We start from the raw sequence: 25,084 nt of genomic DNA on the forward strand, positions 1-25,084 counted from the left end.
ATGTGAAGGTAGATTGGAAGGTAGCTATAAGTTTGGTAGATGTTACCAACTAGAACTGATTTTGTAAAATTGGTAAAAACCTATGTCTCTTTTTTTAATCTTAAAAGTACCCTATCCTTCAAAATTTATTGTCATATTTGCTGGCTCAAGGCACAAGCAGGACAGTAAAAATGAGACCCAAACTGCCTAAACTAGTAGATGTGGTAGAGAATATTTTTCTTAATGATTAGTATTGCTTTATCTGAAACAAACCTTTTAAAGAATCAGAGACTTGAAGGGCTAGTATATTTGTGATAGTGAAAAAGACAGTACAGTGACTGAAATTAAATTCCACAGTAATAGCTGGTCATGGCTTAAAATAATGCTCACATTATAGACTTCGCACGAAGAATATTTCCATCTGCTTTACATCATGTACATAACACAACTGGGAAGGTATGAAAGAGAGAAGAAATTGTGGTGTCTGTGAATGAAACTTCAATTAAATGCTTGTTTTCCTCAAGATTAATATAGATTTGGACACTTTCCAATTGGATACAAATGGAATATCTAAATCTGCTTTATTAAGCAATAAAATGAAAGCCTAATCATTTTCTTGAAGTCACATATCATCTAGTAGCTTTATTTTAAAAGGCTATTGTTTAGCTCATAAACTCAATAGATATGGTTGCTATATAAAACTACATTTCTGACAACAGATTCTAGTGCATGATGTTCATCTCAAGAGTAAATTAGAGTCTTATTCATCTGGTATTACTAAACTTTATTCTTACTAACAGTAAATGAATGTTTGAAGTTAATAGCACCATTCTTTTTCTAGACTATTGTGTTTCCCTTAATGTAATACAACATAATTTTTGTGATAGTGTGAAAGTGGAGGAAAATATGGAAAACAAGCACCTGAACTTAATAAAAATAACCCTTAAAAAGTACTGTAACAAAATACACTAATGGTCCCCATTCTTGTCAAACTCAGCTTTTCAAGAAATGTGGGATAGTCTAGCGTTTTCAGCAGCTGTGTTTTCTTCATTTACCAGATTTTTGCCTCCTACACATTTTTGTATTTAATCAGATTGTAACATATCCCCAGAGATTACCGAAGTATTGTTTGTGAGGTATTTCTGTGTTTATACATTGAAAATGCTGAATTAGATAAAGTTATCTTTGTGATTTTAATTGTTGCAATACAGTCAACTCTTGTTTATAGCTGTGTACAATGAAATGACACAGTTTTATGAAAGTTGTGCTAAATACTGAGCACATCACTTTTTCAGCTGGTAAAATACAGGAATTTAGTGACAAGCAGTAGGATGTGGTTTTGTTTCTTTTACTGGATACAATTACTGGATACAACAGTGAAAACCAGAAGTACTACTCAGGCTGAAATTTATGTGCGGGAAAACCAACACATCATGTAGTTCCACTTAGAACCCCAGTCTGTGGCTTAAAGGGCATAAAAGTAAAGCATCGCTTTCTACCTAAAGTAGGCATCTGAAGCTACTTCAGCATCCAGAACTGTACTATAAGAGGTACCATCATTTGAGCCACAGGCACCAGAGGTAGCCAGTGGTTGCTCAGGAGCTGGGGAACCCCATATAGCCTATACATTTTGACAGGCAGAGAGCTTTGCTTGTTGAGGCTGTTGAAAATGAAGTGGGGTTGGAGAGGACCAGTCAGGAGCTGACAGATGTCAATACGGCATTGATTGTAAACGCTAGATCTGAAATAGCTTTAGCTTCAATCTTACATGGGGACATAGCAAAACTGAATCCAATTAATTGAATTCCATCTCAAATTTCCCCAGCTGAATGGAGTAGGGAAGAGTATGACTTGGGGCTACCCATACTGGAAAAGTTTCTTTATTATTAAGTGTGTGAAAGTAGTAGCTATACATGTGTGCATATAAGTAGATAATTACTTGAAGTGTTATCGCTTAATTTAGTAATTTCTGAAAACAAAGCTGCTGATAACTTGATGAGAAACAAAAAAAGAATTTAGCTCTTTGAGTTGTGATGGCATTAGAAACTGTCAACAGGTGAAAAACAAAAGACATGTTTTACTCTTATGCAGAGTAAAAAAGCATGTTTGAAAATACAATATGAAGTAATGATACACTGGTTCTTCTAAAAACACATGGAAGATTAGTAGAACAAAGAGCTCCATTTGTCTCAAAAGACTCAGAGAGAATTCCATAAAAATACATGGTTTTTTAGATTTTTGTAAAATGTGCATGATATATTTAAATACAAGAACTCTTAAAAAAAGCAAAACACCTTTGTGGGAAAAGAAGTTGCATAGCTAAAACAGAGTGTTCCAGTATTCACAAAATCATTTAAATAAACTCAATGATAAAATGTGTATTTTCATTGTCTCTACAATAAAGGAGAGTTCTCCTTGGGTTTTAAAAAATATATAAGTCTTGTTTTCCTCCTGAGTTATTACAGCTTTAAGTGAATATGATACCTGTAATCAGCTACAGTGGTGGCCTGGTGCCTGGGAACACTGGGAATGCAATGCAGGTTTTTCTTCTGACGGCTTGGGAACTGAAAGTGCTTCAGAAGTGGCAGCAAAAGTTATGAACAGGTTTGGGATTTTGTTTTGTTTGTTTTCCCCCCATTAAATTAATTGGGGGGAGGGGGGGGAAGAGAAGGAAGGAGAGGCATCTTTTGCATTGCTAATATGCCCATTTCCTTTTCAGAAACTGCAAAAGACATGAAGTCCTAAACAGACAAATGTACAGCACAGGTCCTAGATGATGTGGCTGAAGCTATTTGCCCCATGCCTGGAAACACACAAGGCCAGGTTGGATGGGGCTCTGAGCAACCTATCTAGTTGAAGATGTTCTTGCTCGTTGAAGGGGGTTTGGACTAAATGAGCTTTAAAGGTCCCTTCCAACGCAAACTATTCTATGATTCTATGGTTCTATGATTCTATTAGCACCAGGGAAGTAGATACCAGAGACAGTATTCCCAGGTCAGCCCTGCAGCAGAGCATCCATGGGTGCTGCCTATTCTGTAGCAATGTTTTTGATAAGAATCCTGAAATACAGTCTCAGTCTCCAAACTGCTGAAAGTTTGCAGTTTCAGGGCCTGGTTTGCTTGCATGATTCCTCACACTTCTGTGATACAAAATTCCAGGCAAGTAGTTCAGGGTAATACCTACTTTTAGCACTGTCTTTTTTTCCTCTAGTTGTGGAAGTGTCTGATTTATTTCCTTAAAGGTTAACCTTGCCATCTGAAGCCCTGGGCAATATGTTTGCAGGCATGGCCCATCCATGCCTGCAGTAGCCAGCTCTGTGCTGTGTCTGTCTGATGGCCTGGGGAGATGGTGCCTTACACACCTCTGCCCTGTACACTGCTTTTGGATGTTTTTCTTTGATCCATGCTGTGCTGCACATGGCACAATGGGACTAACCTGGTGCCTGGTCATCCAGAGCATTCCCTCAAAATGAAATAATAAATATGAAATAAAATGAAATAAAACGTAATAATAGCTATTATAATTACAATTTAGCGTGACAAAGAAAAAAAATCCATGATTACTTGGTATCATGGTTTAACCCCAGCTGACAACTCAGCCCCACGCAGCTGCTCACTCACTCCTCCCCAGTGGGATGGGAGGGAGAATTAGAAAGGTTAAAGTGAGAAAACTCGTGGGCTGAGATAAAGACAGTTTAACAGTTAAAGTAAAAGCTGCGCATGCACAAGCAAAGCAAAACAAGGAATTCACTCAGCACTTCCCACGGGCAGGCAGGAGTTCAGCCACCTCCAGGAAAGCAGGGCTCCATCACGCCTAACCGTGACTTGGGAAGACAAACGCCATCACTCCGAACGTCCCCCCTTCCTTCTTCTTCTTCTTCCCCAGCTTTCTATGCTGAGCATGACGTCCTATGGCATGGGATATCCCTTGGGTCAGCTGGGGTCAGCTGTCCCGGCTGTGTCCCCTCCAACTCCTTGTGCCCCCCCAGCCTGCTCGCTGGTGGGGTGGGGGGAGAAGCAGAAAAGCCCTTGGCTCTGTGCAAGCACTGCTCGGCACTAACACACACGTCCCTGTGTTATCAACACTGTTTCCAGCACAAATCCAAAACATAGCCCCATCCCAGCTACTGTGAAGAAAATTAACTCTACCCCAGCCAAAACCAGCACACTTGGTCAAGCAATTGTCTGACTCGTGATAAAGGCTGCTTTTTTTTTAATCAAAGTCTATGTTTTTCACCAGGCTTTTTACTCACATTAGAAAGTTGTTCCAAAAAGAGAAATGTTGCTAGAAAGAAGGTACATCTTCTCTGTTCAGGTGAAATCCATTTCTCAGCTGCTGCTGACCTTGACCAACTCTTAAAAATGAATTAAGTTGATGTAACTTCCTGTAACAAGCAGGATAAATTTAAGTTCAAGAAAAGCTGAGAAATAGTGTTAGCTCACTTCAATGGCTGCGTCCCAAAAGGTGAAATCCAGATTTGAAAAAAAGTATTTGTCATTTTGATGTTGGGATGCTGGAATGATGAAGTTACAGAGAAAGAATGAAAACACATTTTTTTAGGTTCTGGCAGTTCATTTGAGGGGTTGGAGTCAGGGTGTGAGCACAGTGAAGGTTTAACAGGAATGTGAAGTACCCAGGGTCAGAGAAGAGAGACCAAAGCATATGTCTAATGAAAACGTTGCCATTCTGTGCGGAGCCCCAAGCAGGTAAAGGACTTCAGGTGATGTGTGTAGCTGTGTTCTTGAAGCTCTGTTCTGGAAGTGGAGGAATAAGGAACCAGCAAGACCAAGAACTGAAAAGAAAGATGACTTGTATCTTTCTCCCCTTGTTAACAGGCAAATAATCTAAAACACATGGTCTGCCTGTGTGGGTGGGCAGAAGCTTAAGGGGTTGGATAAGCCTGAGCAGAATAAATCCTCTGAATCAGAAAGGGACATGGAAGTTCATTAAAAGTATGGAGCTAGAAAACCTGATAAAAAATGCAATGTGTTGTGAACCAGGTAATGATAGATTTGTTACTGGTGAAGTGTGTTCAATTAACTTAAAGTCTGTCAACTAAGTGGTAGATATTGAAGTATTACAAACCTTACCTGGAGGGCTTTTTTGAAAAAAATTAGATGGCTTCAAAAGTAATGGTCACCTCATGAATGTACATGACCTTTAGAGCTGTGTAAAAGTTGAACAAATCTAAAGGTGTCATTACAATTAGTCGTGTGGTGTGTTTACATACATATCTTTTTAGTGGAACAGAGATACGCATTTGTTCAACAGAGTAAGGATAACATTCAAAAATATACAAATGTGGGCGTTAAACTTCTGTAACTGAATAGGGTGAAGGCTTGTCTCATCTATTATTTATTGACAAAATTCCTGGTAATCATAGTTGGGATTAGTTTATTAGCCATTAGAAATACAGTCTGTTCCTTAGTAATTTTCAACTTTTAAGTGGTTCATGGAAGATACCATCACACTGGTCATAGAGAGTTTAGACACGGGGTCTCCAGAGTGCTTTGGTGGCTGTTAAGGTGGGAACCATATTTCATTGTGGAAAAGTATGATATCTAAGAATTCCATAGATTTTTTTCACGTTATAATGATTGTTGAGTATTTTATTGTTCTGAAGGAACTCAAGGTGTTTAAGGCTACAACATTTAACACTATCTCATGCAATAATAACATAGTGCTCCAGTCTGAAGTCCTCAGGCTGTTATGTCCTCTGTCAATTGCAAATGGTGATCAGAATCTGACTTCAGACCTTAGCCCTTCTCTGATGACTTATCTTCTGATTGTTCCACTGAAGTGCACTCTATATTTTTTCTTCCATAATTTTATGTATTTTTCTGTGTTGTCTTTTTCAAGTATGGAATGTCTTTCTCAACCATTTATCAAGCTACTCTCACGCACATTTAAGTTTTGTCTGAAAACCTGCTTGTTCATGGAACAAAAAATTAAAAATTACTTAAAAAAAATTAAAAAGCCAATTAGTTTGAACAATCTCTCCTTTATTGACTAAAAAGCAAAAGGAAAATAGTAAGTCCAACAATGTTAGTATAAAACTGGTTTAAGAGCCAATTTCAGTTCTACTGAATTCAGCAGTAGTTTCCACTGGCTTCAGTAAGAACCAAAGAAGAAACTCAGCCCCTGTTTACTGCTTCCTGTTGTGTTTCATCAGCCATTCAGGCACTAATACCTTTAGGTCAAGGACAGCATTTTTGTGACCTGTGTTTTGACACACAGAGATAAAAACCATCTTCATAACATTAGGAAGTAATAACTAGTAAAAGCCAATTTTACCCATTAAGAACAGTGAACAAGTGAAGATAAATGAGGTGTAATGCATAGCTTTGATGCAGAAAAAATTGTTGTAATGCTCACATTTAATTATAATTTACCTGCATTCATTTCTCTTTAGATACTTGACAAGCCACTGTTTCATTTTTCTAACACTTGCTACAATATTTAGCTTTTTATTTCCTGCAATAATTTCATCACTTCACTTCAAAAGCACATCTATTCCTTCTGGACTTAAGACAAATGTGTTTGTTGACTTTCAAGCTGTTAAAATTAGCTATAGTAGTGGATTAATATTCATTTGGAGTTGTGACTCCCTTCCATCTATCTGCTTCTAAGCATGCACAGTCTAATGTATCGTCTGACTTTTATGTAAATAAATATGTCTCCTGCCTGCTGAGTTTGATGGCAATTGTAGACCTTTTTGAACTTTGTGGAGTTTTTCTAATGCAACAGCACAACTCAAAATCCCAAAGTTACTAGGGTTTTTTTTTCCCTTTTTTTTCTTCCCCCTTCTACTCACTGATTATATAGATAAGAATTTTTAAAATATTTATCAGAAACTTTCTTCAGCACAGACTGGATTCAAGCTTACTCTCCAACACTTTCAGACCATATTTCAGAGGGGGCCCCTAGAAATTATTCAAAAGCTCTAGTTTGCTAAAAGGTTGGGTTTTTTTCCTTTTCATGTTTTCCTTTTGCTGATGCTGGCACATAAGTCTTTCACAAGGCCTTTTTTTTTGGCTATTGTTCCTGTATGTCTCTAGTTCTGTATTTTTTTCTGCAATTTACCTCCCCTTCATAGCCCTGCCACTTTCATCATTCATACATGAGTAAAAAGGAATTGGTTGGAAAGGACTATTACTCAGACTTTTCCCTGTAGATATGGTAATAGAGTAGCATATATAATGTAACACTCATTTCAAACTTTTGAGATCTGCTGGGAATATGTATGTTCTGCCTGTAGAGTCAGAATTGCTACAACAAACAACCTCAAAAGTAACATGAAATTATATTGGATCCTATTTTTATTATTATTCTTTTCTCAGGACATAGTGTTTTAATTTAAATGCTGATATGTCTTTGTTCAGTAAAGATATTCTTTAGAATTCATGTATTCAAAATGTGTATTTTAAGTTGCATCTTCTTGCCCTATTAATCTTTTAACTAGAACAGAGATATACCTACACAATGTTTATTTTGCTGTTTGTTTTCTTTTGCTCTGGGTCTGAAACTGATAATGCTTTGCTGATATTTGTTCAGAAATAATATGCTTATCTAATCTTCCAGCCTGAGGATGATTTCAAGAGTAAAACACTTAGGAATGCTTTTTAGCATTGTAGAGCTGGTTTAGGGCACTGCAGTTTTATATCAGCTGGTAATCTGGCCTTTAACATTTTTCCCCTACACCTCTGCCTTTGCTTCTGATTACCCGATGCATTTTTGCAAATCGAATACTTCTTTTTGCTCGTATCTTTAGGTTTCTGCTTTTATGGATTTGGTATGGCTTACCGGTAGCACTTGGCACTCCACAGACTAAATTCAGTGATAAAATTCCCACTGAATTATATTTGATGTCTAATCCAGTGTTTTATTTTGATCAATTTATGGGAAACTCAGAGTTCTATAAACTTCACTACCTGATTTGCAGTAAGCTACTGAAAGTAGATTTTGTATTAATCATCATGGAAATAACTGGCACAACTGAAGAGGAGCAGTGTGCAGACTGGTAAGTAGTATTGGATCTTAGTTTAGGTAACAGTAACATTTGCTATCTTAACTGTTTGGGAAATAGTGTTAGCTTAACACTGTTGTAGGTGATAGACAAGTTTTACCATAATTTTGCAAGATACAAACAGGAATGACTACATTATGGCAAGTCTGATTCTGTGGAGGCAGCCTATCGTAAAGGAAATCATGAAGATCAGGATGAAAATGCTTCAGATCCCTTCTCCATCCAGAGCAGACCATGAAGTGGGATCTGCTTAGCTAAATGTTCCCCATAAAGGAATGTAATTTATAACAGTAGGCACACCTGACTGTGAGCATGTGAAGACAGTCTCCGAAGGCAGTCCTTTGCAATTGATAACACAGTTGGGTTTTTTATTATTGACCAGAGAGAATGAAATATAAAGGATTGGTAAGTGACAGATAAAAAGAAGGAGTAGTAAACATTGGTAGTAGGAAAAGTGAGGAACAGAATAAACTATGGAAAAATAGAGACAATGGATATAGAAAAGGCAACCTTTTCCTCCACTCCCCCAAATAGATGTGTTTTTCTTGTATTGGCATTTCTGTGCTTGCCGAGAGATAGCCTTTTCAGCTGTGGTTAGTTTAGTACTTTCTGTATTGCTAATCACTGTCAAAATCCATGATGTAGAGGTTCCTTTTTCTGTCCCCCTTGAAAAGCATTTATTAGATCTGTCCATATTCTTTATAGAAAAAATGGTGAACTTTAGTGAGAAAGAAGAATTCATTTCTTCCCCCTCCATCAGGTCCAGTGGAACATGATGTGGAGCTATTTTAACAGAGTATTCACTGTAAAGGAAGATAGTAGCTAATAATTTTTCAGTTCCCTTCCAAAATGCAATAAGAACAGATGATATCGTTGCCAGCTTTTCAGAAGTTTCAAGCCTTGACTCAAGAACAGATTGATCAGGTACAATTATCTTGCTATCATTAGGTTTTTGAAACCATATCTCTTGCTCTCAGGACACTGCAAAGCATCAGGCTGTGAGGCTATGCTATCACAATCTGAGGTTGGGGATGGAATAAAAAAAAAACAAAAAAAACCAAACAAAGCCAGAAAACTGTTAAAGTTTCTAATTTGGTAACAAAGGGCAAAGAGGCACTGGAGGGAGCAGGATCTTGTGGGATGGATTTTAGGACGTTCCCCTGGGAAAGGACATTTCAGGCTTCAGTTTCAAAGAGTGATTATGTACTTTGTTGGATTACTCTTTAATGTCAAACATGAAATGCAAAGATAGCCCTAGAGAAGAGGAAATAAATGTATTTGGTTCTTTAGGTATGAAGCCATCCTCCTCCTTAAAAGAATTCTGAGATGTAAGCCTGAAGAGCTGTACAGGTTTCTTTGCAGAATCTTTAAAAAGTACCTCAAAATCCCCAATGCAGAAAAGAATATCTGTTCTGAGTGTTTCTGCACATGATTGAGGCAGCATCCATATTAACATGTCACCATCAGCATTATTCCAAGATATCCAAGTCTTGCACACTGAGCTAAGTAACTAACTGAAGTCCATTTTAAACACTACTATTATGTATTTCCTCAAAGCAAAGTGTTCACAGTTATTTTAAAAGAGATAAGAACCCTTTCAATGTTAGGATTTCTTCCAATTCCCTCTCATACTTTAATTCTGATCTTAACCATTTGCTTTGCCAGCATACCGTTTTGACCCACTGTCATAGCTGATGGACCAAACCCAAACTTCCTTTGGTGCTTGGCCTCTGAATATCACAGGTTCTGGGCCACTCAAGTTCTGCATTATGCAGGCAAATAAGGCCCTAACTGGTCCTGGAAGAAGTTTGTATTTACAGTGTTAGAGGATCAGAAACAACTTCAAGAGGAACTGGCTGCTTAGAGTTTCTTCAGGTGAAGATCTCATCTCCCGCAGTAGTAGTAATGTAAAAATTATTGCTTACCTTGTTTCCCATTACCTATATATGAAAATTTTGTTTGTATCTCTTTACATACAGGCTTTTGTATTTGTATATAAACACTTTTATATAGCAGTTGTGCCTAGTTATCTCTCTGCTGTGCCATGGAAAACACAGGCATTTTTATTGCAAAATATGGCACTATTTCTCACTCCTGCTTCTCCCCTCATCTCCTGTAATAGATCTTGTACCTTCTTCTATTGTTTATAAGCACAAGAGACTTCATTTCTGGCATTGAGCATGTGTATCCTTCTGCCTAGTTTACAAAATCTGTCCTTAAGCTTCTTGCAATTCTTTTTGTGCCAGCAGAATTGAAGATCTTGCAGCATCCTTTTCAGAGATGATGTCCTTCTCCTAGAATTAATTTGAAGATCAAAAGTCAGGATAAAGTTGTCCCCACTGGCCTCAGGAGCACTTGTACCTCTAAGATATGCTCAGGCTGCTACATGTAGGAGCTGTACTGGCTTGAGTAAGACTAGGGATAAAAACTGGCCCCTGCCCCTGTTTTGTGAATTCTTTGCAGTGGTATTGTGCCGGCACTGCTGTGGAGGCAGTGAGATGAGAGGATTAGTGTTTAAGTAGTGGAGTCTTGCCTTGACAAGAGACCAGTATACTTTGCTAAGAGGATCCCAGTTTGCACGTGGATGGACCATGACTGTATACTGGTTTTATTGCTGTAAAGTCTAAGGGTACATGCACAAAAGCTGCTGTAGACCTACTAAGGCAAGTCGGAAAGGTAATGTGAGTTTGTCATGAAAACGATTTCCAATGAAAAAGGCTATATACTGTTCTGAAAAAAAATGGCACTTACTTTTCTTCAGCTGTGGTGAAAATTAGCATGATGTCATTTTTCCATGTCCCAGTGTGATGGTGTCTGTGTGTGGCAGGTATGAGACTCCTTGTTCAGACTGTTGTGAGGGCTTTTTGCAAAAGTATCTCTGCTCTCAGTCATTAGCATCCTTTTTTTTTTTTTTTTTTTCCCGGAAGATCTCAGCTCCTTTGACTAGTTCAACCTAGATGGTTTAGAATGACTCCAGCTTGGCTTTGATGAATTAGGTAAGGAAAGTGTTGATTTTGGTAATTTACAGTTGTTATTCTCTGTCTGCCAGGAATGCTATGGCACTGACAGGTTTCTTTGATTTGGGTACAGTGCAACAAGAACAGCTATTTTGCTGTATGTAGACCAGTATGTAGAGTAATTTCTTTTCTATAAACAGTGAAGGAACTGTGGAAAGTTGGATGGCTAAACTTCACACTTAAGCTCATTTTAATGGGCTTTACATAGAATTAGCCAGATTAATATATGAACAAGTCTTTTTCTGTTGCGGTCTTTTTTTAAGCTCTGTCTCTTTATTTTGGTATCATTCTTGATGAGGTATAGAGGAAATAGCTATCGCATGCATCTAATAGTTCATGTAGGATCAATTATAACAAGGTGCGTCTTTAACTCATTCAGGGCATCTCTGCTGCGTGCAAGACTGAAGCTGTCTGTTTCTCATGTTCCAGTAACACATCATGCACTTCAAGTTCAGAAGACAGAGACAGCAGTTGGAGAAATCTAACTCTTAAAGCTTTTCCTGATGCCTAGGCACCAAGTTTGAAGACACAATATTTTGTCTTTTTGTATACTATAGTTTCCTTTTGATTTTTTTTCTGAAAACCTCTTTTCTTACTGATTACTTGTTTGTCTAGTGATCTCTAGCACTTCATTTCTTATGTTTTTCTGTGGTGACTTTTCCTTATCTCTGTGCTTTTTGTCATTTTTTACTTTGGTCAGGTTGCTGCATCCTTATCTTCAGCAAACCATTTCCCTTTTAATCTCTTTTGATCTTTCTCTTCTGTATATTGGACTGTCATTTTCTGTGCTTTTTCCCTTCTGTTTGTGTATATGTGTGTTTGTTGGTGACTAGCTTATGATATTTTTTGATTCATATGAAGAGTTTTCCTCTGTTTTCTGCCTTTATTTTTAACGTTTCTGTGGTTGTTTTTGTTCTACTGTTTTTCTCAGTGTATGCCATTTTCTTTTTTTCTTGCCAGATCTTAGCACTTTTTTCTTTCTGGGTAATGTCATTACATTTTCTATTTTCTTTTTCTATGTGCTTTTGTGTGCTGACTTTTTCATTTGAGTTTTCTTACAGACCAACTTCATTTCTGATCCTGTTCTAAAAAACCCCAAACATACATATACAGATACACATAGACCTTTTCCTTACTTTTACTATACTCCATGAATAGCGGGAAAGAACGAAAATACCTTCTTGGCCCAATTCTGCACTATTCTTTTTAGGCTTGACTTTATTTTGGAATATAATTTCATGAACAAATGTGCTACAGAGAAAAGAGCAACACGTATTTATTTTCCTGACAACTCATCTGATACTAAGGTTCCTTTCTGCTGCTTTGGCAGTAAACAAGATGCTCATGTAACACACAATTAGTTCAAGGCTTCTGTACATTGAAGGAATGTCATAAGTGGTCACTGGATAAATGAAAACCATGTTTGGTATGTCTTATCCTTCATCTAAACAGCTTACCAGCAATGTATGATTAAGTAGATAGTACTGCTGTACTTTCACTTTTCTGATGAAATTACCAGCAACAAACAGTGGTGATGGTGGTTTTTGTGATGGAGTGCCAGGCCGTGTGTGTTTGTGAGAATATGGGCCTTTATACAATAATTTATTCTTCAAAACCTTTTAACTTAATGTCTTTTAAATGTAACTTTTTTCTATTAGAATGAAGATTTACAGAAATAAAAATAAATATAGAAAGCATTACAATTTTTCTGGAATTTTTATTCCTCAGAGAAATGGATGTGAAAGAAACCATAGATGTTCATTATGTTTTAATTTTATTTCTAAGTGAATTAATGTTTAGCAACTAGATTTGCTATGCTATTCTGACCAAAGAACTGTCACATTTCTTCAGCTGGCAGCAGTTTCATGTAAGAGACTTTACAGTCTGACAAGACAATATTTGTCACTTCAGCTTTAAAAATGTTACAGTCTGGTGTTTTGATATTTAGGGTATTAAAAAAAAGGAATGGATTTTATTACAGCTTTATAAGATAAACAATATATTTTTAAGCACAAATTTGTGTTTCATTTTTTTTCTTATGAAGAACATCAATGTGTACCTTTCTAGTTGCAGAACTGCATCATCTTCTATTCACCCAGAAGATTTTAAAAGTCCTAAACATTGCAGAAATCCTTTTTAAATACTCTTTTTCTTTCTTTCTTTCTTTCTTTGTGTGTGTCTATTTCTTTGGAGATATCCTGACATCTTCGCTTGAATTTTAGAGGGGAAATTGTGCCTTACCTTCATGGTTGTCTGGGCACAACCAAACTCTCATAAAAGGTAACAGAAGTCTTTCCTTTGGCTTCACTTGAGGCCAGTATAATCATAAAGAATCAGCCACGAAGATGAAAAACTGTCGCGTAGAGGCTGCACAAGTGTATAAATTTAGAACTATCACAGTGACAAAAAATAGGTTACCTCAGCCTAAAGCATCTGGTGCTTAGCTCTTCCTTTCTTTTGCACTCCTCCTTTTGACTACAGATTATCCTGGATATGTAAATGCTTGGCAAAGGATAATATTTACAGCTTTCTGTAGCTTTGCAACTGTGACATACTTTTTAATTAAACAGTAACAACTGTAGCCTGTGGCATTTTCTGAGATTAATGAGTGGCTGGAAAACTTTGTGGCCTAAAGCAAATTAGCCCATCATTAATTAATCATAAAAAACTTGCTCTGGGCTTTGGTTATAATCTGTTTGGACTGAGAATCAAATGAAAAGAATTAGCTTTCTTTTTCTGTAGTGCTGTCTTTTTTACCCAAACTACTGGGAGCTTCAATTAACTCTAACATTCAGTATTGATGTAATGCACTACGAACGTCATTGACTTTATACATAGTGCACTTTTTTCAGAAAACAGAACACCTTTGAATCCTTCTCCCAGTGTAGAAGGTGCATTCTCACTGAGGCAGATGGGTTTTTCTGGAATACAGAGCAAATCAGGGGAATTTTCTATATTTTCTCTATCTTTAGGCCTTCATCAAAGTTTTTTCCAAGCTTTTCTGTGCCTTTGTATATTTCAAAAACATTCCAGAAATTTTTTACTTTGTTAGACTACTTTAAGGATTTCTAAATAAAACCAAATTAATTTGCCCTTACCTCCCAAATTTATGATAGTATTAGGAAAAGTCTAAAAAGTAAATCTGAAAAGATTAGAAAAACAAATTCACATTATTGATCCAACACAAACTTTGTGGGTTTTTTCATTTATTATTTTGTCTCAGCCTTGTGCTGTGAGATAAGAAACAAAACCATTGAAGTATCTCAGAAGTGCATGTGAAACCTGACTGGAGCTGTCCTGGTGTAAAGCAGCCCAGACGTAGAACATAAAGTCATGGAGCAGCCCAGATTGGAAGGGACCTTGAAAGATCACTTGGTCCAATGTCTTGTGGGAAAGGGAGCACAGATGAGATTTTCTAGCACCCTGTCCAATCCCATCTTGAAAACCTCCATTGATGGGGACTCTACCACATCCCTGGGGAGGTTGATCCAGTGGATGATTGTTCTCACTGTAAAAAAAATTCTTCCTTATATCGAGATGAAAGCTCTCCTGGTGCAAATTGTACCTGTTGCCCCTTGTCCTCTCCATATGGCTCTTTGTGAAGAGAGAGCTTCCATTCTCTTTGTAGATGCCCTTTAACTACTGGAATAGTGTGATGAGGTCCCCCTGAGCCTTCTCTTCTTCAGGGAGAAGAGGCCTAACTCAGTCTTTCCTCACAGGGCAGGTTCTCCAGCCCTTTGATCATCTTTGTGGCCCTCCTTTGGACCCTCTCCAGTCTGTCTGCATCTTTCTTGAATTGTGGGGACTGGAACTGGACGCAGTACTGCGGGTGCAGCCTGAAAACTGGTAGAGTGGGTTGATCACGTCTCTACCTCTGCTAGCGATGCCCGTGTGGGTGCAGCCCAGGATCCGATCTGCCTTTGCTGCTGTAGTGGCACGCTGCTGACTTCTGATCATTCTGTTGTCCACCAGGACCTCCAGGTCCTTCTCAGCAAGGCTGCTCCCCAGCCACATGGATCCCAGCCTGGACTGGGCTCTTTGGTTACGTCATCCCCGGTACAGGACATTGCACTTGTCTTTGTTAAACTTCATACAGTTCTTGCTAGCTTACCACCCAGTTTGGTGTCATCAGTGTCATCTTTCAAATCTTTCCACTGAGTGATGTGGAGCGCTGTTCTACTAGAGATGGCAGCAAGGATATTTACACATCCTCATTTCATTTAAATGCTGGAGAGAAGTTAATGTACTTGTTTTTCAGCATGAACTTAGTGATGGGTATGAATGAAATGAGTAAATTTAGAAATAAAATTTTTCTGTTTGTTCCCAAAAGAGTAGTAATAAGGTCAGTGATATCTCAGAAGCCAGTACACTACATGTTTTGGAGACAGAGCTTGTGAGATGGAGAGAAATCTTTAGTCTCTATAACTTTTCAGCCTATAGTTTCTCTGGTAATACTGTAAACAAAACTGACAGCTAGTGATTTTTTTCTTCTGATAATGATGATACCTTTATATTAGGAACTTGACTCAATCCACAAGCAAACATCCAGTAGTAAGACACTTGTTTACTCATGGTCCATCTTCATTCTAGTGGGACAATCTCAAAAGGCGTGAAGAAAACAGACATACATCTGAATGATCCAGCTGGGCCAAAGAAAGGTGCTGATGTGACTACAAAAGGTAATTTGACCAAGCTTGATATTTGGTGAGCTCAGCTAATTTTGAAGATATCGAACACAAATCTGAAATCAACAGAAAATCAGTCTCCAAAAGAGATATTTCTAACTTTTTCAACAAGCATTTGGCACTATGCAAATGCGTTACCAGAATATGAACATACTTACGATCTTTGTAAAAACCTAATTAAAATGAACTCGTATCACAATATTTAAAGGTGCAAACAGCTAAGGACAAATGCAGAGAAATAAGAAACCTGACATGCTCATGGAAAAGCAGCAAATGAACTCACAAAGAAAACAGTGTACTGAGGTAAGTCAGATACCAAAGTAAGTTAGGCAAGATAAGATCAGGTTTTCTTGGTTTGTAATTTGCTCCATGACTCTTCATTTCCTAGACTCAGTGGATCAGATTGTCCCCAGGAGCTGTGTGCATGACTAGAAACTAAGGCAAAGTATGAACCAATGTTGCTAAAACAGAAACTTGTCTTGTTCCAGAAAACCCCGAGGCCAAGTACTGAAGTGGAGCCCAGAGAAAAAGAAAATCTCATAGTACTGTTTATCTGTATGCCAATCAACTCTTCATGCTAGCAGTCACCAGCAACAGGTTCATAATGTTTTGTATATGATAACTGCTAGAGTTAAGGGCAAAAGAGTTAATTTCTTTGTAATGAATGTAGCATTTTTATTCAGTCTGCAGACAAACAATTGATTGGCTTCGGTTCTGAAAATACTCTTCATAATTTTCTCTTTATCTTCAGAACCTGTGAGTAGGCTTAAGGAAGATGTATGATTACTCACTGTACTGATTTAATCCCAGCCGGCAGCTAAGCCCCACACAGCCACTCACTCACTCCCCCCCTCAGTGAATTCCCCCAAGGAATTCACTCAGCACTTCCCACGGGCAGGCAGGAGTTCAGCCATCTCCGGGAAAGCAGGGCTCCATCACGCCTAACCGTGACTTGGGAAGACAAACGCCATCACTCCGAACGTCCCCCCTTCCTTCTTCTTCTCCAGCTTTCTATGCTGAGCATGACGTCCTATGGCATGGGATATCCCTTGGGTCAGCTGGGGTCAGCTGTCCCAGCTGTGTCCCCTCCCAACTCCTTGTGCCCCCCAGCCTGCTCGCTGGTGGGGTGGGGGGAGAAGCAGAAAAGCCCTTGGCTCTGTGCAAGCACTGCTCGGCACTAACACACACGTCCCTGTGTTATCAACACTGTTTCCAGCACAAATCCAAAACATAGCCCCATCCCAGCTACTGTGAAGAAAATTAACTCTACCCCAGCCAAAACCAGCACACTCACAATGCATAAAGCAAAATATATTCTCAAGTCTTTGAAGGAGTATGGACCCTGAATTCATTGATTTCTCAACAAGTGACACACATGATAAAAATTATGAAGGGGCCTCTGTACTTGAAATGATCAAGCAGATTAGGACTCTTCAGTTTAAAAAATAAATGACTAAGAGATCTGATAGATATCTATAAAAACATGAGTGCCATGGCAGTGTAGATTGTTCTCTCTTCTAATAGAAGAATTAAAGGGCATTGGAGCTATCAGGAGGCATGTTCAAACACATAATGTGTATGTAGTTAATCAGCAATACTTGTGGCAGAATAGTATAAATGGTAGTGGCCTATTTGTGTTCAAGGTAAGAACAGACAAATTCATAGAGAAGAAGTCCGTGAAAGATTATTAAATACATGAAAAGTGCCTCAGTCTCAGGAAGACCCTGGCATACGAATTGTGAGAGATAGGACAATTTTGGCAAAAAGCACCATGATACATTAGCTCTATCTTTGTACTTAGCTTTAGTCATTTGCTTGTGGTCACTTGAAAGCAGGGTACTGGATTACACAGACCTCTGGCATGCCTCATATGTCATTATTGCATTCTTATTCTCCCAGTTATACCTTTGCTGGGTGCTGTGTGATTAGGTGTAGAAGTTTCTATGATCACACTTATTTCCACACACGATCTGAATAACTGAAACTTTATACATGGGAGAACATCCATTTATAAATACTCACAAATGCCAACATCCATCATGCCATAAATATGAGTAGGTATTGCTGACTATATAGAAAGCATAATTCTCTTTATATTCTTGCAAACAGAAACTTTTTATAAATGTTTAAATATGTAAACAAATAGCAAGACATTCAGTGAAGACCATAATCAAAAAGTTATTCAGAATTTATAAATGATATGGGCTTTCACAGTGAAATAGCTCCCTTCGGTAATCCCCTTTTTCCCCTAATTTAAGATTCAGAGCTATTATCTTCATCCAGTGGAAAACAAAATGGCATTTCAGGATGTTCTATAATCATCTCTAAAATCGGCTGATACTTTGATTTTGAAAGCAGTTGCTACTTTTGTCTAAAAGAAGTGTTCAACAGTCACACCATATAATATGTGAACCTTGGGCTTCATTTATCAAAATTATTATCAAGAAATTATATTATTTTCCTAGGAACAAGTGAGTCCAACCTCTACCACTGTATACTGCAGAGATTCCACTTCCTTTCTTCAAGTATCCAAATCTTGATAGTCCATTTATCAAACTCTCAAGTGATACTTTACATTTTCTCCCACATTTCGCTGAAGTTCTACATTTTTGCATTGTTACCCAAGGATATTTTTAAGTTTCCATTTACAATACACCTCTGTATTGGTAGCTACAAAACATTTGATAATTAGCAAGTACACTGTGACTGATGCATAAGCAGTCAAGTTTTATGATTCCTTAATAGCCTAATTACCCCCTCCTGCTTTTGTATCTAACAGCTTTTAGTTTGTTTTTTTTTTTTGTGTGTGTGTGTGTGTGTGGTTTTTTTCCCTTTGCAGTAGGGACCATTGTTATAAGCATATTAGGACTGGAATTAGGAGTTATTACCTTTTTTTTTTTTGTCTCAGCAGATGCTATCCCAGGACAGGGAAATGTTATATTTCTCAACATTGGAACAATCCACATGTAGGGATTGCCCTGTACTCTGGACCAGGAAGGCAGTTCATCATGAATTTGCACAAAGAATCATGGGAATCCTGTATTTAATTAATCCTGAATGCTTGTTAAACTTAATCTGTCTGAAGCAAAATACTTATGATTCAATAGAATTATATTTTGAAGAAAAATCTGTAACTTCTTTATTCCTAGAAGCATGCCTGCTAAAATATATTGAAAAAGCATCCTCCGGACATTGACTTTTAAAATGGAGCTGAATGCCCTGTGGGAACTTGAAACAGTTACTGTCTAAGGGTCTTTCATTACCAAGGCGAGATAAAGAAGAAGTAACAGCAGCATGGATTTTCTTCTAAAAAACATGTCATTCATTATTTATGGAACAATACTTTCTGATTGCTGTTCCTCTGGAATCTAAATATACAATAGCATTATTCATCATTTCCACCAAAAGATTTGTATTGACTTTACTACAGGGCTTCTGGTTGCTTACCTCTGACATTCCATGAGAAAAAATATTTTTAGGCTTACCATGCGGCATGTTTTAAAAGAAGTTGTTTCCAATAGGAGAGATCAGAAATGTCTAATTGTTTTTCTTCTTTTCCATTGCAAACTTTCTGTCAAATGGCAATTTGTAATATCTTAATTTGTGAAATAAGTTATTACTATTTTTGGATGATTGTTGACTTGAACAACAGAGAGATATATGCAGTAGGTCAGCTTTGTGACCCAAAAGGCACAGAAAATTGTGTGCAGATCAGAATGTATACATTTTATTTCAATTATGGAGATTTTCTATGAGTGCAAAAATATTTGACAACCAGCTCTGTGATTACATTAACAGCCTAATTTTCCAAAGTTCTTTAATGCCCAGAATCTCCCACTGATGTATGTTACAGGATATATATTAAATCCATTGGTTCCTATGACATAAAAACAGATTTATGTACGTCATCTTTGACAGCTGGGGTCAGGTGTTTAACTGGTCACAGATTATGACTTTGTTGTTGCTATGACAATTAACCTTATCAGAAAATCCATCCCTTCTTTTGGTAACCCTGTGCAAAATATGCAGCATACATTTCACAAAATTATATCCATCATATTTTGCAAAAAAAACCAAAACCTTTTAATTTTTTTAATGTTACTTTGTATTTTAATATGGTGCATGAATGAATGGATGAGAATAATGATGATTAATATAAATATTATTAAGCAACAGCCTAGTGATTGTAAGTATATTGATTTGGTCCAGCTACTGCAATGCTAGTGTAATGATAAGAATCAAGTTTGCATCAAATATTGTTTTAAAAACTATGAAGAATATTTAAAATTGGCATTGGAAAATATCAAATGTAATTGTAATGAATAATGAATACTGTAGTAATTATAGAATATATATACCTAATTAGTAACATATCTATGACTGTAGAGGGGAAGGAGGAAAAAGTATTTAGCTATTCTAAATGAGCTCAACATTTCAATTATACTAAAATTATTCTATCCAGGGTCCAATTTTCTTCACTTACAACCTTCTTACAGCACTTTGTAAAGATTTAAAAATGATTAGCAAAGTCTGTGGGTAAAAACATGTCTAACATAAGTATGTAGGGGCTGTTAGCAACCCATATTTAATTAGAAAATTAATGTACTGAGAGTCAGTACTCACTTTTTCATTGGTTGTGTGCAAGTAGCAAAATGGCCACAGATCTAAGCTGACAGCTACTGCAGAACAGTAAAGTTTACTGTTTCTCTGCATTTGTTTGCTTTTAAGGTATTGCACCTTTCTGGAAAAAAGATCTTAATTCTTTTCTGTGGGCTGATAGTGGAGCTTGATGAGTGATGCATGTTTTGGGCCAAATTTTGTTTTCACATGAGAAAAGCTAAAAGACTGTTGGAATGCCAAGTGAACCCTTTAACAGGGGGTCATAAATATGGAAAATGTGTGAAAAAATCATTGTGTAAATACTCTAGCAAAACTGTAAGCTTCATTTCATACAATGCTGAGCAGAGTTTCAGATTCTGTGCATCTTATTAGACTAGGTTTACTGAGTGGTAATAATCACACGATAAATACTGTGGTTCTGATTTCCTACAGTGTTCTTCCACTTTCGTGACATCCAATTTATCCTTGTCTGCTCAATCAATGGCATAGCATAAACAAAAACTGGATCAGTCTAGTGATAAATTGTGACGTATAAGATGCCCGGTGAATTTCCATGTAAGGGAACTGTCACTGCTTTTTCTTTCTATCAAGGAAAAGTACACATGCTTTAAGTATACGTGATACACATGACATTGATAAATTATTCTGATCAGTGACAACTTCTGATCTGTGGTGATTTTTGTGTAATTTGATTACATATATGTGAGATCTTAAAAAAACTAGTGAATCATAATTCACTGTTGTATATGAGAGTCAGATACTTCCTTACAAGAATGGATTTCTTTTTTGACTTATGAAGATATTATTTTCTTAATCAAATTGGCAATAGTTCATTGAATTTACTGTTGCATATTATATTTCATGCCGTGTTTAGTCTTCAGGGTTGCAGATTTTTGGCATTATTCAGAATGATTTAGTAAACAGCTGTAAATAATGTTACTTGCCCTGCAGTGTTTATGCTAGTAACAACTTCTCCCTTGTGTTTCATGTATGTGAGCATTTCTCTGAAACAGAGCAACTCTTTTCCGCCAAGATGGCCGTAACTATTGCCATAGCTATTCCTCAGCTGTTGTTTCTAGGATATCAGGCACAAGCTTAGCAGGAGATGCTGGGCCGGTGCAATGGGATGTATTTGACTGATACTAGTGCAGATACAAAGGTTACTTTAGAGTCTCATGGTTAGGACTTGCAAGAATCACAGAGGAGATGGTTTACTTCAGAGCACTGAAAAACATGATTTCTCCATCTTGGTAATCCTTGCCATGGTACACTCCACTCACATTGCTCCCTTTTGCTTGTTAGGCTACTGGCATTTCCAATTTCCTTCTTTCTGTAGAAGAAATCATTGCCCTATCCATTCTATCTAAGAGTCTTTTTGTTGGTTGTTTCTAACAAAATATTCATTAAAACAAAGCTTGGACCCAGCTGAAAGCTTACAAATTGGTAATGATGTATACATGCCATATTTAAATTCAGTGCTCTATTTACGAAGCAACCTATTCCAATATGCAAGTCTTGTACATAATGCTTACTTTGATACATGAGCAATTTAAATTTGTCTTACTCTCTCAGATGTTAAGTTATACAGAAAAATAGCAAAGCAGATTTCAGGATACGTCTCTGCATTCTTCAATGAGGCTGATGACTTTCTTCAGCACCATATCTATGGTTTTGAAATGGACTTTTTTATGAGCTTTATAGATAAAGAAACATAAAGAATCTGGTGGAAACTGCTGTTCTTCAAAAAACATTTGTATTTCCATTTGAAATGGAGATTCAAGCTCTAGGCCATTTGTCTTAACATGAGTGTATGGTTTTTACAAATGAAGCTTTGTAGAATTAATGCATTTAAAATATGAGTTTCTTCTGCAAATGGAAACCAAAGTATGAATCTGTGTGTGATATTATGAGATGAATAAATGCTTGGAAAATGAAAACATTTTCTGACTTGAATATGAATGAAAAATATCTTGGAAATGATATGGTGAAATTTATCAGGTACTTGGATCGTATTTGCTTGATAGACTCTGACCCTGAGGTTAAACTAGGAAAGTCTTTTGCTGAAGAAAGTTGGAAATAACACCCAAATAATTCTGAAACATGTATTATGAGCATTGTGAAATGCTCATATTGTAGCAGAAATGATTAAAGTGATTTACATTTATATAGCTTCTACATTGAGAAAGTGCCTCCAGAGCTTTATAAACTGAATGCAGAGATCAGTGCAACTGAAACAGGAGGTGTTTGTCGCCAAAATATTTTATATTAATACCACATAGGAACATTTTGTGATATTTTGGACAAAATATAGTGATCACTTCATCAAAACTTCAGGGAGAAGTGACTTGACCAGGAGAAATAAGCTGAAACATGAACTCTTAAGAAACAGTGCCATGGAATACTCAAGAATTCAAGAAATAGATGGTATACATAATCGTAAAGATTAAACCATGCACACCTTGGAAAATTAGTTTAGGACAGACACTTGTGAAGTAGGGGTACTTCCCTAATAAAGGCAGTGTTTCTCCTTGCTTTGTTTCTCTTTCTGTTTTTGAACACCTGTGCATTCCTTCGAGCTCTCCATCAGGATGACAAGGCTTTTTGTCTCTACTGAGCAGGAGTAACCGTGGTTTCAGATGGAATGTTAAGCTTCCTAATGCTACTTATGCTTCAAAACCATACATCCATGATCCAAATTCTCAGTTGTGTCCAAGGAAAGATCAACGCTGCTGTGGAAGGAAAGGTCAAAAGAGCTGTTTAAATATACCTCTTTTTGCATGAGTGTCACACAGCTGCAGGTAAACCCCATGACAGAACATGGGTCTCATTCTTCTACTGATGCAGGTATAAAACTGATGCAAAAGAGAAAACATTGGATCAACTGAAAAAGTAAGCTAGGGAGAGCCACTCCTGGCTTTTTGCTAGAGTATTTTTACCTATGCTAATTCTCTGACACAATTTAGAGCCATCTGGGGACTCGTGCTTTAGAAGAAACCTGTTACATGCTCTTGCATGTTTCACAAGTCAAGCTTTGTGAAAAAGATGCAAACTGGATTCCCTCAGTATCCCCTCTTGTAGTGTACCTCAGAGCTGGTTAATCCTTTCACTGACTAACAGAATTGTGCTGATTTTCTTTAGTCATATCACAAGCCATACAGCGCTTGTTAACCATGTGTAACAGTCTTTTGGGAGATTGTGTATCCAGAGCCTTCCTGAAGTTTAAGAAAACTTGTCAATGTCACTGCTGTCAACTTTCATTATTCTTCAGTGGTTTTCATCAAGCTCATTAAGCATGGTTTCCCTTTATAAATTCAGATCAGTTTTCTGGTTAGTTGGTATCTGTTTTGTTCACCTTCCCTATCACAGAGGCAGCACTTACATCCTTAACTACAGAAGCAGCAACTACATCCTTCAATTTCTGTTTCATTTACTGTTTTCTTTTGAGTACCGGCATCATAATTGTTGCATTAAAGGTTAAAGAAGTTTGGCAGAAAGTAAACCCCCTTGCATTCCAGCTTATCCTCAGATGTCAGAAGAGCTGGGGGTGGCTAGGTTTAATTTCTGAGTGATGTCCAATTCAACACTATAAGCCTGGTCGCATTCAATATGCTGAACTATCACAATGACGGATGCACTAATAGCGTACTGCACTCTTTGGCTTATCCACGTTCAACACAAGAGAATTAATAGAGTTAGGGAGTTTGGTTCTGTTAACGAATTACCACAACTAGGTTAATGAGCAGTGCAGTTTATTAAAGTAACAGTACAGGTTCTTTTGGATTGCCAGTGATAAATACACTGTCTGCAAAGCATATGCAAGTAGTAAAATGGTAGACTACAAGCACACTAAATTATGGAAAAACTCTATAGAGATTTCTAAGTTTCCCGGGGAAGCACTTGGTTTAACTGAGGGTTCGAATCTTACCCAGTAGCCATACATATGCAGGGGAAGAGAGGGTCAGCCTGTCGACTGATCCCAGAAGTCAGTGATGTCCTCCCAACTTGTCTATGATGGTGTCTTCTCTAATAGTCCCCCTCTTTTGGGGCCTTTTTATCCTATTTTTCCTATTTAGGTGGAACTTGAGTGACTCTAGTCATACATACTTTTACTTTGATTGGTGTAGAGTTCTCTCTCTTTGCTTTTAAAGGTATATGCTAGAAAGAATTCAGAGCGCATGCTCAATGGGTGAGGTGGTCGCACCTTGGCGGAGGGTAGCTTTTGGGATGGAGGTGTATTTTGGTGATATAATGAGATTATAATGAGCAAAGTTCACCCAGAGAACATGATTTAGTGTGTCACTACTCCAGAACTGGGCACTTATGATATAAGTCAGAAGTAAGGCCATAATGTTGACAGAATGTGACAGAAAAGGACTTAACTGCAAGGGTCAAGCAAACAACTTGAACTTCACTCACAGACTTAACTGCAAGGTTCAAGCAAGTGATTTATTTGAACTTCACTTACAGGCTTAACACGCCACGATTGCAGGTTTTACAGATACAACGGAGGAATGCACTATTGCAATTTTTTAAGGCAAGAGTAGTACATTATTAGAACCACGAGCGATTCACAGATAACCACAAGCACACATGCGTTTACAAACTTAAAGCATAAACAATATTCATTTACCCCTCCAGGTAAGGGCTTTCAATCCCAGGGGAGTTACCTCGACCGGCATCCTGATCAAGGCAGGGGGAAGGGTTTCCTTCGCAAGCCAACTGTATAGTTGGAGAAGTGACTCCCCCATTTCCAACCT

The sequence above is a fragment of the Aquila chrysaetos genome, chromosome Z (genome assembly GCF_900496995.4).
Source record: "Aquila chrysaetos chrysaetos chromosome Z, bAquChr1.4, whole genome shotgun sequence".
NCBI classification, from domain to species: domain Eukaryota; kingdom Metazoa; phylum Chordata; class Aves; order Accipitriformes; family Accipitridae; genus Aquila; species Aquila chrysaetos.